Raw genomic sequence first — 14,645 nt, forward strand, 5'->3', positions numbered from 1 at the left:
TGTGTTTTCCTATTGCCAGCATCCCATTCTTTTTATAGTGGTATAAATTTCCACAGTTGTCCAAGTCTGTAAGAAAAACAAGGATCTATGACAAATACACAGGACTGTGTTTTCCTATTGCCAGCATCCCATTCTTTTTATAGTGGTATAAATTTCCACAGTTGTCCAAGTCTGTAAGAAAAACAAGGATCTATGACAAATACACAGGACTGTGTTTTCCTATTGCCAGCATCCCATTCTTTTTATAGTGGTATAAATTTCCACAGTTGTCCAAGTCTGTAAGAAAAACAAGGGTCTATGACAAATTCACAGGACTGTTTTCTGTTTTCATATAGTCAGTTTACCATCATTGAATAATGAAATGTTAATCATAGGTACAATGCTATCAGCTGACTCCTTAAAAGCAGTGATTGCGATTCGATGATAATTTTTATCCATTTATCTTTAAGACTGAGTAAAAGGATATCAGCAAGACAAAACCTGTCAATATCCCTAAGGGTTGCTTGGAAAAGGGAATATTGTACTCTTGATCTTATTTTGCTAGATAGTAAAACTCTTGCTAAATTGAGATGTCTGTTTGGTCCGTCTGTCTATAAATTTCGTAGCCATGCATGACCATTCATAATGGCGACGTTGAATCCGATGTCTCTTGCAGTGAGAGTAATTCTCTCTGCAGGTTATAAACACACGCAACAAATATTTGAGGGGTCTGTAGTTTGCCAATTGGCTCTCATTTCCATGGCCAGTATAAATATCCTGCACTTCACCCAAATCGTTCCCTATAACAGGTCCTTTATTTAGTATGTATTGTTTGTGTGTTCTCGTCCTGAACATTTCGCGCCATATTTACCACTGGAAATGCAGAAAACATCGACCAAACCTCAATCAATCAATCAAAAAAGTCAAATGGGATTGGTCAACAATCAAATATTTACTTATAGTATAATATATCTTGCCCTTTCATGACAGCTTTAATGATTTTGTTTAAGAAGAAACTATGATAGTTTTAACCGAGACAATAATAATACATATAATTATGATTCTGGTCTGAGATATTGCAACAGAAAAAAAGTTGATTTACATTTGTAAATTATACAATATGATCGAAATTGTAGTTGACTTTTCAAGTGAGTTATTTCCTTTAATCGGTAATTTATTTCCCACTTGTTCGAGATTCAGCAGAGGGATCAACAAATATTTCAAATGGTTGATACTCAAATGGGGTTTCTTATAGTCTTTGGTTTTAAATAAAGATATTTGACAAAATATCGTGTTTTAACCCTATATCTTGAAAAATGTAAAACGGGGTACAATGAAAGTTTGAACAGCCAAAAATATCAGCAAACACATCAATATGTTTGCCAACACATTTACTATTTAACAGAAATGTTCTTGTAGAAATGCTTCAATTTTATGCAAACACTTTAGGTGAGCGATAGAAATACAGGCTCCTTGAAGTAATCTGTTTTGTTGAAAAGTGAACAACGAATAAACATATCCTTTTAGCGACAGAAGTTGAAACAAGATTAGAGTATAAAAAACACCGATGAAAGCTTATATAACATCCTTAAAAACGCCAGCATTAATTTCCTTCAATCGGATTGTGAAGGTCCTGAAATATTTCAAAATACCCTATTGTCGGATCCTCCTAAAATCGACCGTTGATGAGGACTTAATAGAATTCAATGATTTGTGGATATTCTGAATTCGAATTACGGTTGTCCCTAAATATTCCAGGACTATTCCTGTAAACAGTAAAATAACAACAAAAAACTGATCTCCGAGGAAAATTCTAAACGGAAAGTCCTTAAAAAAAATGGCAATACAAAAGTCCAATCACATCAAACGAATGAAACATAAATGAATGACAATTTGTAAATAGACTTCAGTGGGATAGAAAATGGTTTTAACCAACAAATTTATCTTATGAAGAAATTGTTTCTTGCTATTTTGCAAGGTGTCTATTTCCTGGTGATGTTTTTTCATTGTCATATTCACAGATCTTCACAAGTAATGTACATGACAAAACTTAACGATGATGGTAAATTAAACTTATCAAACAATACAAAGTGAAAAGAGAATTTAGAAAACTTGAAAAAACAGAGACAAATTAAATTTTCATAGTATTTTTATTGTCATCTTTCTTCTTTCTTTTGTGATAAACTTTTGAATTGGAAGTCTGGCTTTGCTTCCACTTTCTGTAGAACCATTATGTTCTTTCCCCCGAACGTAGAAATGAATAATTTCTTGACACACGAGTCATAACTCACAGCCCAAGGTCGGTCAATGCCATCTTTCTTCGAGAGCAGGATTTTACTCTTCTTTCCTTTGTCTCCGATCATATGAATTTTGTTATCATGATGACCAACGATATATAAATACTCGTTAACCAAATCAGTGGCAAAACTAGAAGGACCACTGAGTGATTTGTCCGTAAATTCGTATCTCAGTTTCCCTTTTAGGTCCAAACAAATCACCCGATCCTCGGCGAACAGCGTAGCCAACAACCTTTCATTTGGACCCTTAGCTAAACTCATATAGCCTACGTATTGAGGGAAAACCTTCAGTGTTCTGCCATTCATTGTCAAAAGCTTTAGACCATTTGTTACGCAATTTACAAATAGTTTCTTACCAATACAAGCAATTCCCCGGCAGTCATCTCTTACTAGAAATTTATGACTGCCTCGTAGGGTTTCGGTAAAAACAAAAGCCACAGTTTTGTCGTCCGGAAGTGTGATTGCTGCCAAATTATTATTAGTAATTGTCATACTCCAAGGTCCACTGGTCATCTTGACCTGTTTTAAACGAATGCCATTACAGTCATACAGCAATAGCTGTTTGTTGTAACGGTCAGCGAGTAAAATATTACCATCAGACAAAACTTCTATGTGTCTTATCCATGGATCCCTATCTTCTGACTCGACTTTGAAAACATGGATTAGCTTAAACTGGGTATCATTAAATGCCTCAGTGTTAAACACGTGATCCTGATTTCTAGCAATTGCAATAGAATACTCATTATTAGTTCCCGCATTATCTTCTGTATCCTCGTCAGATTGACAATCTTCTAAAATTTTATCATTTGTTTTATCAATTGATTCGTAGTCTGGTTCATCTCCTATTTCTGCTATTCTGAAGAAGAAAAACAATTATTATACTTTAAAAGTCCTTGAAGATGTACGTAAAATCTATAATGCTACGGGTATTTGATCGAAACTTATTGCAACATTTTTCTTCCTTCCAAGTTCAATAACTAAGCATGAGAGTAAAAAGTTTAGTTGAAAAAGACTTATCATATTATGTAAGATGAATTTCCCTTTCAATGTTAAAAAATAGACATATCTGATTAAGTTTCTGGGGAAGTGCATTATGCTTAGCTGCATCCTGACATTTGGTGTTAATCTATTTTTTTATTGGCATCACAGTCAGAAAACCTTTTTGGTAACATTGTTGTAAAACGCTTCGTGTAGATTTTTTTCTGGAAAGATCATGTAATTTTTAAGATATTACCGTTTCGGGGAATTTTATTGATATTGCAAAATAAAGACTTTTAAAAATGATAATATTTACAACAATGTTTCCAAAAGGTAAGTGTTTGTTATCTGTAGACAATCTGTTGTGCCGACACCTTTCTACTGCTCTCAGCTCCCCGGTAAATAACTGTAGCCTACCGACGAGGAATCTGTCTTACCTATGGCCCATAGTTGCTTTAACCCACTTAATTTTCCTCAATGATTAAAAGTTGTTTCATAGAAAATACCTTTAAATCCTCATTTAATTTTTTAATCAGTTGATGGTAAAAAAAGAAATTTTATTCTTATTAGAAATAATAAAACTTACAGAAAAAAATAATCAAAAACTTACTTGTTTTCGTCACTTTCCATATTTAATTATATAAAGTTAAACATTTGTATTGTTTAACGCCTGCCTATCATGGTCGATAGGGTTACACCTTGATCAAGATAGTATTGTTTTCAAAAAAATCTACTGAATCGAGTGAAATAAAATCTTTTATTAAACCTGTTTTTTGTTAACGTTTATAGTTATATTAGCTACTATCTTCGGTATATAATATATTTATATTTTGCGTTGTTCTTGAGACTGGATAAGGGGGAGTATGTCACCGCAAAATACACTCATTTGAATATTTGTTGTCTGACTTTTAGAGAGCTAACAAAGATTTGGACGTTTGACTGGATCCCTTTCTTATGAGTTAAATTTATCAATAGTATCAATTTTCAAGCAATATTCATTTTTGATTAGGTATTTGTATTCTTGTATGTTTGCTTATTTTTACTTTTAAAATAAATTAGGAATAAAACATCCTCGTCTTGCAACGCCTCTCCGTAAACAAAAAGAGGATTACCGGAATCGAATATTGGGAACTGCGACACCATAAGGTTGCAATGGTGATATAGGTTTTCTATCTAGTCCTTCTGAATGTGATGAACTACTCCCCGACGTAGACGCAATCTTGGTCATCGTCATTATACATCTCCTAATCTGCATGATGTCTCCATTAATGACTTGCTGCCATTTATACAAAAGCCGTAAGTAATTCATCACATTCGCACGAAACTTTATTCATTACCACTACAAATCTTCATTCTCTGTTCAATTTATGTTTGGAAACCACTGTCACAAACCCTCATTCTAACCAATACAAACCTACAGCTATCATTTCGGATATCGCAATTCACAGACTTTTCAATTCAAACAAGTTCGCATTGGAAAGATGAAAAAGAAAAAAGATGTTTTCTCTAATTTTTCTTTTCCAACAAAGGTCTCAATGTCACCAACTTAGGCAATATCTTTCATCATAAATTAGTCCAGTCGAAAATACCTCCTTATTTTAAAGACCAGTCTGTTCCAATCATTTCTTATACCTATACAACACTATTTGTGACAAAAATTTCCATAACAAATACGTTTTGCGAAATGTGTTATCCAAAGGTCCGAGATATCGTGAGTCTAAATCCATAAATTGGAAATATAACTTCAAAATACAAATGGATTCAGTCGAGGATTATGCCAGTCAATGGGCCAAACGCGAGAAGGAAGACAAAGATACTCTTTCCGAATGGATTAAAGCTGTGAGGTCGTTGATACAAATCAGAAAACTGAATGGATCTATCAATACCCATGCTACGCCAATCCTTAAAGACCTAAATGTTGCTAACACTTGTCCTACATCCATGACAAATATGTTGTTGTTACTGCAGATATAGCCCAAAACAACATCGTTTTTGTATTTAAAACTCATAACATAAACTGCTTGAAAAATTAATAAGTTATTGACAATTCATTTGGGAACTCCACATATACTCTCACGACACTTACCAAAGAGGAAATCATAGAATCATAGGTCTGTTCTACGTTCCTTTTGAATTTCAACCAAAGATGAAGAGCTTGTTCTTCCATCACTGTATTGGATACATAAACTACATAAGAGGACTAACAAACAACAGGTATTGCTTGGTCTTCCAAGTACTTCACAGAAACTCTTCTATTAGCGCGGATCAAAGCCGGGCTTCAAAGTTATTGTGAAACTGCATATTCTAGAGGGGTCGTGAATCAGATATGGATACTAAAAAATTCCAAAGATCTTTTAGAGTACACACAATATAAAACTCATTCATCTTGCAACAGTATTAAATCATTTGGCTTTTCTACACTTTACACAAGTATTTCCCATCCCAAACTAAAAGACAACTTCAAATAGTTGGTATTGCTTTATTGCTTAAAAGAAAAGGCCAATGTAGATACAATTATATTGTCTTAGGGAGGGGTAGATCCTTTTTTTTAATATAAAGAATCACACTGATTCAAACAAAAAAATCTCTGCAACGGACATTTTGTAGATGCTTGATTTCATGATTGACAACATATCTGGTACGTTTTGGAATGTTTTTCAACAGACTGTCGGCATACCAATGGGAACAAATTGTGCTTCTTTTCTTGTCGACTAGTTTCTTTAATATAATGAGTCTGACTTCATACAGGAACTTCTTACGATGAAAAATAAGAAGTTAGCAATATTCTTAAATAACTTTACTTTCCGCTTTTTAAAAGACGGTGTTCTCTAACTAAATAATTCAAAATTTGGTGACTATGTTGAGCACAAAAAGATACAATAGATACAGTTTAGTCTGCCTCATATATTGACTTACATTTAGAAATTGACAATAAGGGTCGGTTGAAAACAAAATTTTACAACAAACGAGATGATTTCATTTCCCAATTGTGAACAATCCCTTTCTATGTAGCAACATTCCAGCAGCGCATACGGAGTTTATATCTCCCAATTGATACGATATTCCAGCGCCTGTATTTCCTATCATAATATACTTGATAGAGGGTTGCTGCTCACTAGGAGGCTATCAAATCAAGAGTTCCAAATGGTGATGTTGAAAGCATTCCTTCCTAAATTTTACAGATGCCATCACGAGTTGGTTGACCGTTGTGGAAAATCCGTTTCACAAATGATATCGGATGTGTTTCTCACGTCCTAAGTACAATCTTTTCCCCTTTTTATCAATGTGACCTGCTGAATTAGAATATACACCCGATTTGTAATGACATGAGCAACACGAAGGGTGCCACGTGTGGTGCAGGATCTGCTTACCTTTCATGAGCACGCTGCACCTGAGATCACCCCCAGTTTTAATGGGGTTCGTACTGCTCAGTCTTTAGTTTTCTGTGTTGTTTGTTGTTTACTTTTATTTGTCTGTTTTCAGTTTTAGCCATGACAGTGTCAGTTTATTTTCGATTTATGAGTTTGTCTGTTCCTCTGGTATCTTTCGCCCCTATTCTTAAGACGCTACGTCAGCTTAAGCCGGCTATTTCAGACATATAGCTCATCACACATGCTAGTACACACATGAATCTCATAATGTAGAAAATATTGACAGATCATCAAATGAATGAATGAATGAATGAATGAATGAATGAATGAATGAATGAATGAATGAATGAATGAATGAATGAATGAATGAATGAATGAATGAATGAATGAATGAATGAATGAATGAATGAATGAATGAATGAATGAATGAATGAATGAATGAATGAATGAATGAATGAATGAATGAATGAATGAATGAATGAATGAATGAATGAATGAATGAATGAATGAATGAATGAATGAATGAATGAATGAAAATGAATGAATGAATGAATGAATGAATGAATGAATGAATGAATGAATGAATGAATGAATGAATGAATGAAAATGAATGAATGAATGAATGAATGAATGAATGTTTTATTGCAAAAGCATAGACATGCTATGGCAAAATTAACAACATGTATTACATAATATAAAACATGAATAGACAGTATATAACAACAGACAATTTAGATTAAAAAAAAACAATGACAGAGCACTAACAACCATTACATAACAACGAAAAAACCTTCTTAGAATTAGAATGACAAACCAACGTCAACCATTATATAAAAACAGACAATTTTGAAAAAAAACAATGACAGACCAACGGCTTCCAATTCATAACAACTCACAATGACAAACCAACGACAACCATTGTATACCAACAGACAATTAAGAAAAACAATAACAGAGTAATGACAACCATTGTATACATAAGGACAATGCCAGAGAATCATGAAAGCACCTACCGCAACAATTGTATAACATCAAACAATTAAGAAAAACAATGAAAGGGCAACGGCAACCAATGTAAAACAACAGACAATTTAGAAAGACAATGCACTGCAACGACAACCGTTGGCATTGTATATCAACAAACAAGTTATAAATAAACTCATCATAGATACCAGGACTAAATTCAGTATATACGCCAGACGCGCGTTTCGTCTACAAAAGACTCATCAGTGACACTCGAATCCAACAAAGTTTAAAAGGCCAAAGTACGAAGTTGTAAACGCAATTACAGAGCAACCACAACAATTTATATAACAACAAACACGTTAGAAACACAATGACAGAGCAACGACAACCATTGTATAACAACACACAAGTTAGAAACACAATGACAGAGCACCGACAAAATAAACTCATAGATATCAGGATTAAATTCTGCAATTACGCCAGACGCGCGTTTCGTCTACAAAAGAATCATCAGTGACACTCGAATCCAAAAAAATAAAAAGGTCAAATAAAGTACGAAGTTGGGAAGCCTTGGGGACCAAAATTCCTAAAAGCTGTGCCAAATACAGCTAAGGTAATCTATTCCAAAAGTAGAAATGCCTTAGTTTAAAAAAAAATATAATTTATAAAAATTACTCTATCAATGATAATTCATGTCTGCACAGAAGTGCTGACTACTGGGCTGCTGACACCCTCGGGGAATTAAAACTCCACCAGCAGTGGTATCGACCAAGTGGTTGTAAATAAACTCATCATATATATCAGGGTTAAATTTTGTAACTACTTCAGACGCGCGTTTCGCCTACAAAAGACTCATCAGTGACGCTCGAATCCAATACATTAAAAAGGTCAAACAACGTACGAAGTTGAAGAGCATTGAGGACGAAAGTTCCTTAAAAGTGTGCCAAATACAGCTAAGGAAACCATTGTATAACAACAAATTGAACAAGTAAGAAACACAATGACAGAGCAACGACCACCCATGTATATCGACAAACAAGATAGAAACACAATGACAGAGCAACGACCACCCATGTATATCGACAAACAAGATAGAAACACAATGACAGAGCAACGACCACCCATGTATATCGACAAACAAGATAGAAACACAATGACAGAGCAACGACCACCCATGTATATCGACAAACAAGATAGAAACACAATGACAGAGCAACGACCACCCATGTATATCGACAAACAAGATAGAAACACAATGACAGAGCAACGACAACCCTTGTATATCAACAAATAAGATAGAAACACAATAACAGAGCAACGGAAAACACTCGTTTAACAACAAATAATTTAGAAACTCAATGATAGAACAACATCAACTCTTATATAAAAAAAAACAAGTTAGAAACACAATGACAAAGCAATTGCATTGTATATCAACAAACAAGATAGAAACACAATAACAGATAAAAACCACCATTGCATAATAACAAACACGTTATAAACACAATGATAGAGCAACGAAATCATTGTCTAACAACAATTTAATTAGAAACACAATGACGGACTATCAGTAAATATTTTTGTCAGTAGATTGATAGTAAATTGTGGACAGCGTGACATGGATTATCAGATAGAAGTATAGCAGACCTTCAAATGAACAAAGACAAGTGCTTGTGTTGTCAAGTGCTTTTATGATTCTCTGTCGTTGTTTGTTGTTTTACAATAGTGTCCATTGGTCTGTTGTTGTGTTTCTATCTTGTTAATTGTTATATAATGATTGCTGTTTCTCTGTTATTGTGTTTCTCAATTGTGTGTTGTCATACAATGGTTGACTGTTTTATTTGTTATGTCTGTTTGGTTCACGCATCGTTGTTGGTGTTGCGGGGTTTGATAGGACTGTCTACAAAGTGAGAGTTTTAGCGCTATAAAGCCGGGTTTCATCCGCCGTTTTCTACTTTTGGGGATGCCTGTGGCGGGTCAGGAATATGACAGTTCTTGTCCACTAGTTTTTTTATGTGTTTTGTCATTTGTTTTTGCCATGTGATTATGGACTTTCAAATTTGATTTTCCTCTGAGTTCAGTACTTTCGTGATTTTACTTTAACCTTGAAAATGTTGTCAATAAAAAAACTTTGTAACCTAAGGAATCTTCATAAGAGGTATGAATATACATTTTTCTACCTTATTAAATATCAAGCTTTTTACAACAAATAATTTACACGGTTGATATTTTTTGTTTCGATGATTATAATTTTGCAACCAGATATCAAAGGATTATTGTGGTATCAGAGGAAAAGATTTTTAAAAATCAGTATAACCCTCCAAAATGATGATGGGCTTTTGGGGGAAAGTTAAAAAGTAGCAAAGAACAGGTGAGCTGAATTCTACTGAATATTGTACAATAAATATCAAGTGCGAGCAATCTATAGGGGTTATCTTATACTAAGTAATAACATTAAAACTTGAATAAACACATCAGAAGGGTTATATCATTGCATTTGACCATTATACACACTACAAAAGTAACATGTAAATTTTAATCTTAAATGCTCTGCCTCACCCATTTACAACCTGTGTAGTAAAAAACAGATTCAGACAATTACAGCTTTGAACAGTACTACATATAGAAATATCAGAATAGACTTCACTCCAGAACATCATATTAGATAGCAAACATCTACAGACAATTATGTATTTTCTCCAATTATAAATGAGGAAAAGACTGCTTGAATACCTCTAACTTATTTTGGGGTGAACTAAACAATTCTGAAAAGTTCAACACTTGGAACATTGTATGTTGAATAGGAGTTCCCTTTTATTGCCCTGTTGGAGGTCTAAACTCACTAATTTCATCATTCATCAGCCAAATTCAGCTTGTTATAAGGACTACTAGATTTCAGAAATGTTAGTTTTTGAACAATTTTGATTTCATTAACCATTGCCTCAAACTATAAAGGATCTCTAAACAAACATTCTGTACACCATGTATTTATTTGGTAGGTTAGTTCAGAAAACAGACAGACAAGAAAAATAAATCAATCTCAATAACAGTAACCTATATCTATTATAAATTGTAAAAGTTTATACAGTGCAACCTGTGTTATCCAACACAATGAGGGACCGAACAAAAATGTTTGATAAAGCAGGGTGTAGGTAAACTCAGGTTTTTTCTGCATGGATAGGCATATTTAAGGACTGTGAAGCTGTGTCGGTTAAAGCAGGATGTAGGAATACTCAGGTGTTAGATCAGGCAGGTTACACTATATATATAGAGATATTAGAAAATGTGGTATGAGTGCTAATGAGACAACTCTCAATCCATCTTGTAATTTGTAGAAGTAAACCATTATAGGTCAAAGTATGGCCTTCAGCATGGAGCCTTGGCTCACATCGAACAACAAAAAATAAAGGGCCCCAAAAATGACTGGTGTAAAACCAATCAAACAAGAAAACAAACAGGTTAATCTATTTAAAAAACAAGACACAAGAAACAATAATGTTGTTTTTCTGTTGTGTCGTTGTTTTCCTCTTATAGTTGATGCTTTTCCCTTAGTTCTGGTTTGTAACCCGGATTTGTTTTTTTTCATCGATTTATGAGTTTCGAACAGTCGTATACTACTGTTGCCTATATTTATGAACCACAACAACAAATGACAACCAATGACATATATAGGTTCAGAAAAAAAACAGAGGAATTAAATTCTATAATTCAATTAAAACTCATTTAGAGGTTAAACTAATAGAGGATACAGGATAAATAGATAATGTAAGATAAGGCAAACTGATGTCTTAATATCATGTAACACCCAATATATTAGAAAGAAATACTACACAATGGCCATTATAACTAAAATGAAGTTCACAATGTATTGAAATATTTATTATAAGTTAATCGAAGTTAATTCACTCTAAACTCAATTACAAATAAAAGTTTTTTCAAACATAACTGATCCAGATTTGAAATGAATCCTTTTTAGACAATTCATTCAAAGAAATATATGAAATTATACTGTATTTTGCTATTTTTGCGTAAAATTTAGAAGTAACAACTCAACATTCTATTGAAACATTAATTCTACACATTTAAACATTTACATATAATTGTGTTACTTACTGTGGATTCTTTTATTATCATGGGTACCAATTTATGTTGATTGAGGAAAACTTTTCATTCACATTTAGTTTTGTGGTTTTATCAGAACCTGCATAAAAGCCTATAGGAAAATTGTCATTTGTTGAACATTTAATTCATGTTTAACCAATACCTTTTGAAATCAATGAAAAATTGGTATAACAAATAAATATCAATAGTTAAAGACAACTCCAAGCTTGAATTGGTTCAAAGTTAATTACTCAAAAATTGGAATATTCATGAATAACTTGTATAGTTAACTTCTCACTGAACAGAATGGTATATGTTTAAAAATACTTCTGTTATAAGCATAAATGTATCATTATATGAATTGGCTTTAGTTATTTTCATTAATTTTTTTTACAGACAGCATCATGTTAGAACAAAGTCAGTAGATACTTGATAAGCATTGGTCTATTAATTATCAACTATTAACATTCAACTTATTCCACCTCATCAAAACTTGTTCCCCATTTTTATATTGCAACTCTATAACTTTGTCAATTATGTTTGTTTTATAATGCTTACTTACTTAATAACAAAACAGACAATCATAATGTCTTGATTTTGTTGTAGGAGGGACAAAAATATCAGCAATTTTTTGTAGTCTAGAAAATTTAAGAAAATTTCAATTTGATCACCAATTTGTCTTCTTGTTTGAATTAGTTGTTAAACCCTGGGTACCCATTACTTTTGATTAAATATTCAGAATAAAACAAAATTACTGAAAATTTATAATTTTTCCATTATAGTTTTCACTATAAAAGTATAAAGAATACAAAAGACAAGAATCAAATCAATAAAAAAATAAATTATTGCACAAATATATCAAAATAATTATGTACATCTATTTCAATGCATAAATAACAATACCAATAATATACATATTTACCAATATTCTATATACATAGCACATGAACAAAAGTTATTTCAAACAATAAATAGAACCATTTTAATCACTACAACATTTTTTTCAAAATGGTGTCTATCTAGCTGCATTATCGTAAATGCAAAATTTCAAACAGATCATCCTTAACAGGATTCATTACATGCCTGCATTGATGATTTAACTTCTATCATATATCAGGCTTTTTTTGTCAGGTTTTATTTGTGGTTTGTGTTCATTATTCAATGTGCAAAGTATTTAAATGGACAGTGAATTAAATGTTTGTATAGGGTTAAATAGCACAAGAAAAAGTCCAATGCAAACATACTGAAAATTACCGTATATAAGTATTTCAATTGTACTTCTTTATAGATTGCCAGCTTATTTAGTACCAACATTCAAATTCATCTGTCAAAAGAGTCCATTAGACCGTTACAAAAAGGGTAAAATAATTTCAATTTTCAGACTTATTCATATATTATATATGACCATAAAAAATCCAGCAAATTTGACATGTACCAGATCATCTTGAATAGCTGACACTGTACAGATGAAGAAAGAAATAATAAAAAGTCTGAAGATAAAAATTGACAAATATCTGAAGTTTGTAACTAATTCGTTCTTATATTACCATCTTATATTAGTATAATGGTATGAAAATCTTTGGACTTTTATGAATACATTATAATCTCATTTGCATCAGTAAATAATAAAATGAAAATGACATGTAAAATAAAACAAAATTTGTACAAAAATGAATACATTTTGTGTAATACAATATTATAACTTAAGGTTAAGATAATATTCATCCTAAGAATGTTAATCTGAACATTTTATACATTGGAACAATAAATAATTTTGAACATTTTTTATATCTAAACAAAATTAATTGCATGAATAAAAATAACTAACTATTTTTCTTGTCTTTTCCAATTGCTTGTAGTTCATTCATCCCCCCTCCCCCTCCCCCCTCAAAAAAGGAAAGAAGAAATCCAAGCAATTATAGTATCCTAAAAATGAGCATATGACTTCGGCAAAGACATTTTAAAATGAAAATGATTTTGGTCAAAGGCTAAGGTTTTAGTATACAATTTTAACTGAAAAATGATTATGACATGAGATAATGTAATCGTACTGTTTACGGGTTGTTAATTATCCAAAATATCATTAAATATCATATAATTGTTTTGCTATTCATTATATATATATATATATATATACAACTCGTCTAAACATCAACCCAACAATGTTAGATCTGTAAATTTGCTTTCGCAAATTTTTGGTTCTTCCCTCGCCGGGATTCGAACCCATGCTACTGTGATACCGTGACACCAAATCGCCTGCACTGCAGCCGTCCCGCTAGACCACACGACCACCTGGGCTCTCAAAAAAAGAGCTTTCGCTGGCCGTATGTTACCTTTCCACGTCAGTTTTAATCTAGCGGCGTACTACAGTACATGATATATAAGGCATGAAGATGTTATTGTTACAGATCAGCTAAATTATCTATAGTAAAGGATCCTACAAATTAATGTAAGATACAGTCACAGAAAATAATTATATTCATAAGTACGTCTGAGTCAGTGACAACCCTATATATATATATATATATATGCATATCTCCATGATTATTACATATTGGAATGTTCATTTGGTTGAATTTAGTTAACATTCAAACACAAACAGAGTAGTATCTCAGGAAACAAGGAATTCATTATGTCAACAAAATAATTAAACATAATTTTTTCATGATTTTTATACCAATTAACACATTGAATTATCTGACAAAATCTTCTATCATAAGTTATCAAAAATAATTTTAGGCAAAACTATAAGAGGATACCCAAATGAGTACTAATTTTGTACAATACACTTATTTCAATCTACACATCTATGAGTATTTTTCATAATCCTGAATAGTACTGGCCTGTCAATTCATTTTTTTTTAGATAGGTGAAATTCACTCTTTCATTCAAATTTGTGATATTTTGAATTTTAAGGATGTTAATCATGAGTACCACAAATAAGTTTTTTATA

Source organism: Mytilus trossulus, chromosome 4, assembly GCF_036588685.1.
Source record: "Mytilus trossulus isolate FHL-02 chromosome 4, PNRI_Mtr1.1.1.hap1, whole genome shotgun sequence".
In the NCBI taxonomy this organism is placed as follows: domain Eukaryota; kingdom Metazoa; phylum Mollusca; class Bivalvia; order Mytilida; family Mytilidae; genus Mytilus; species Mytilus trossulus.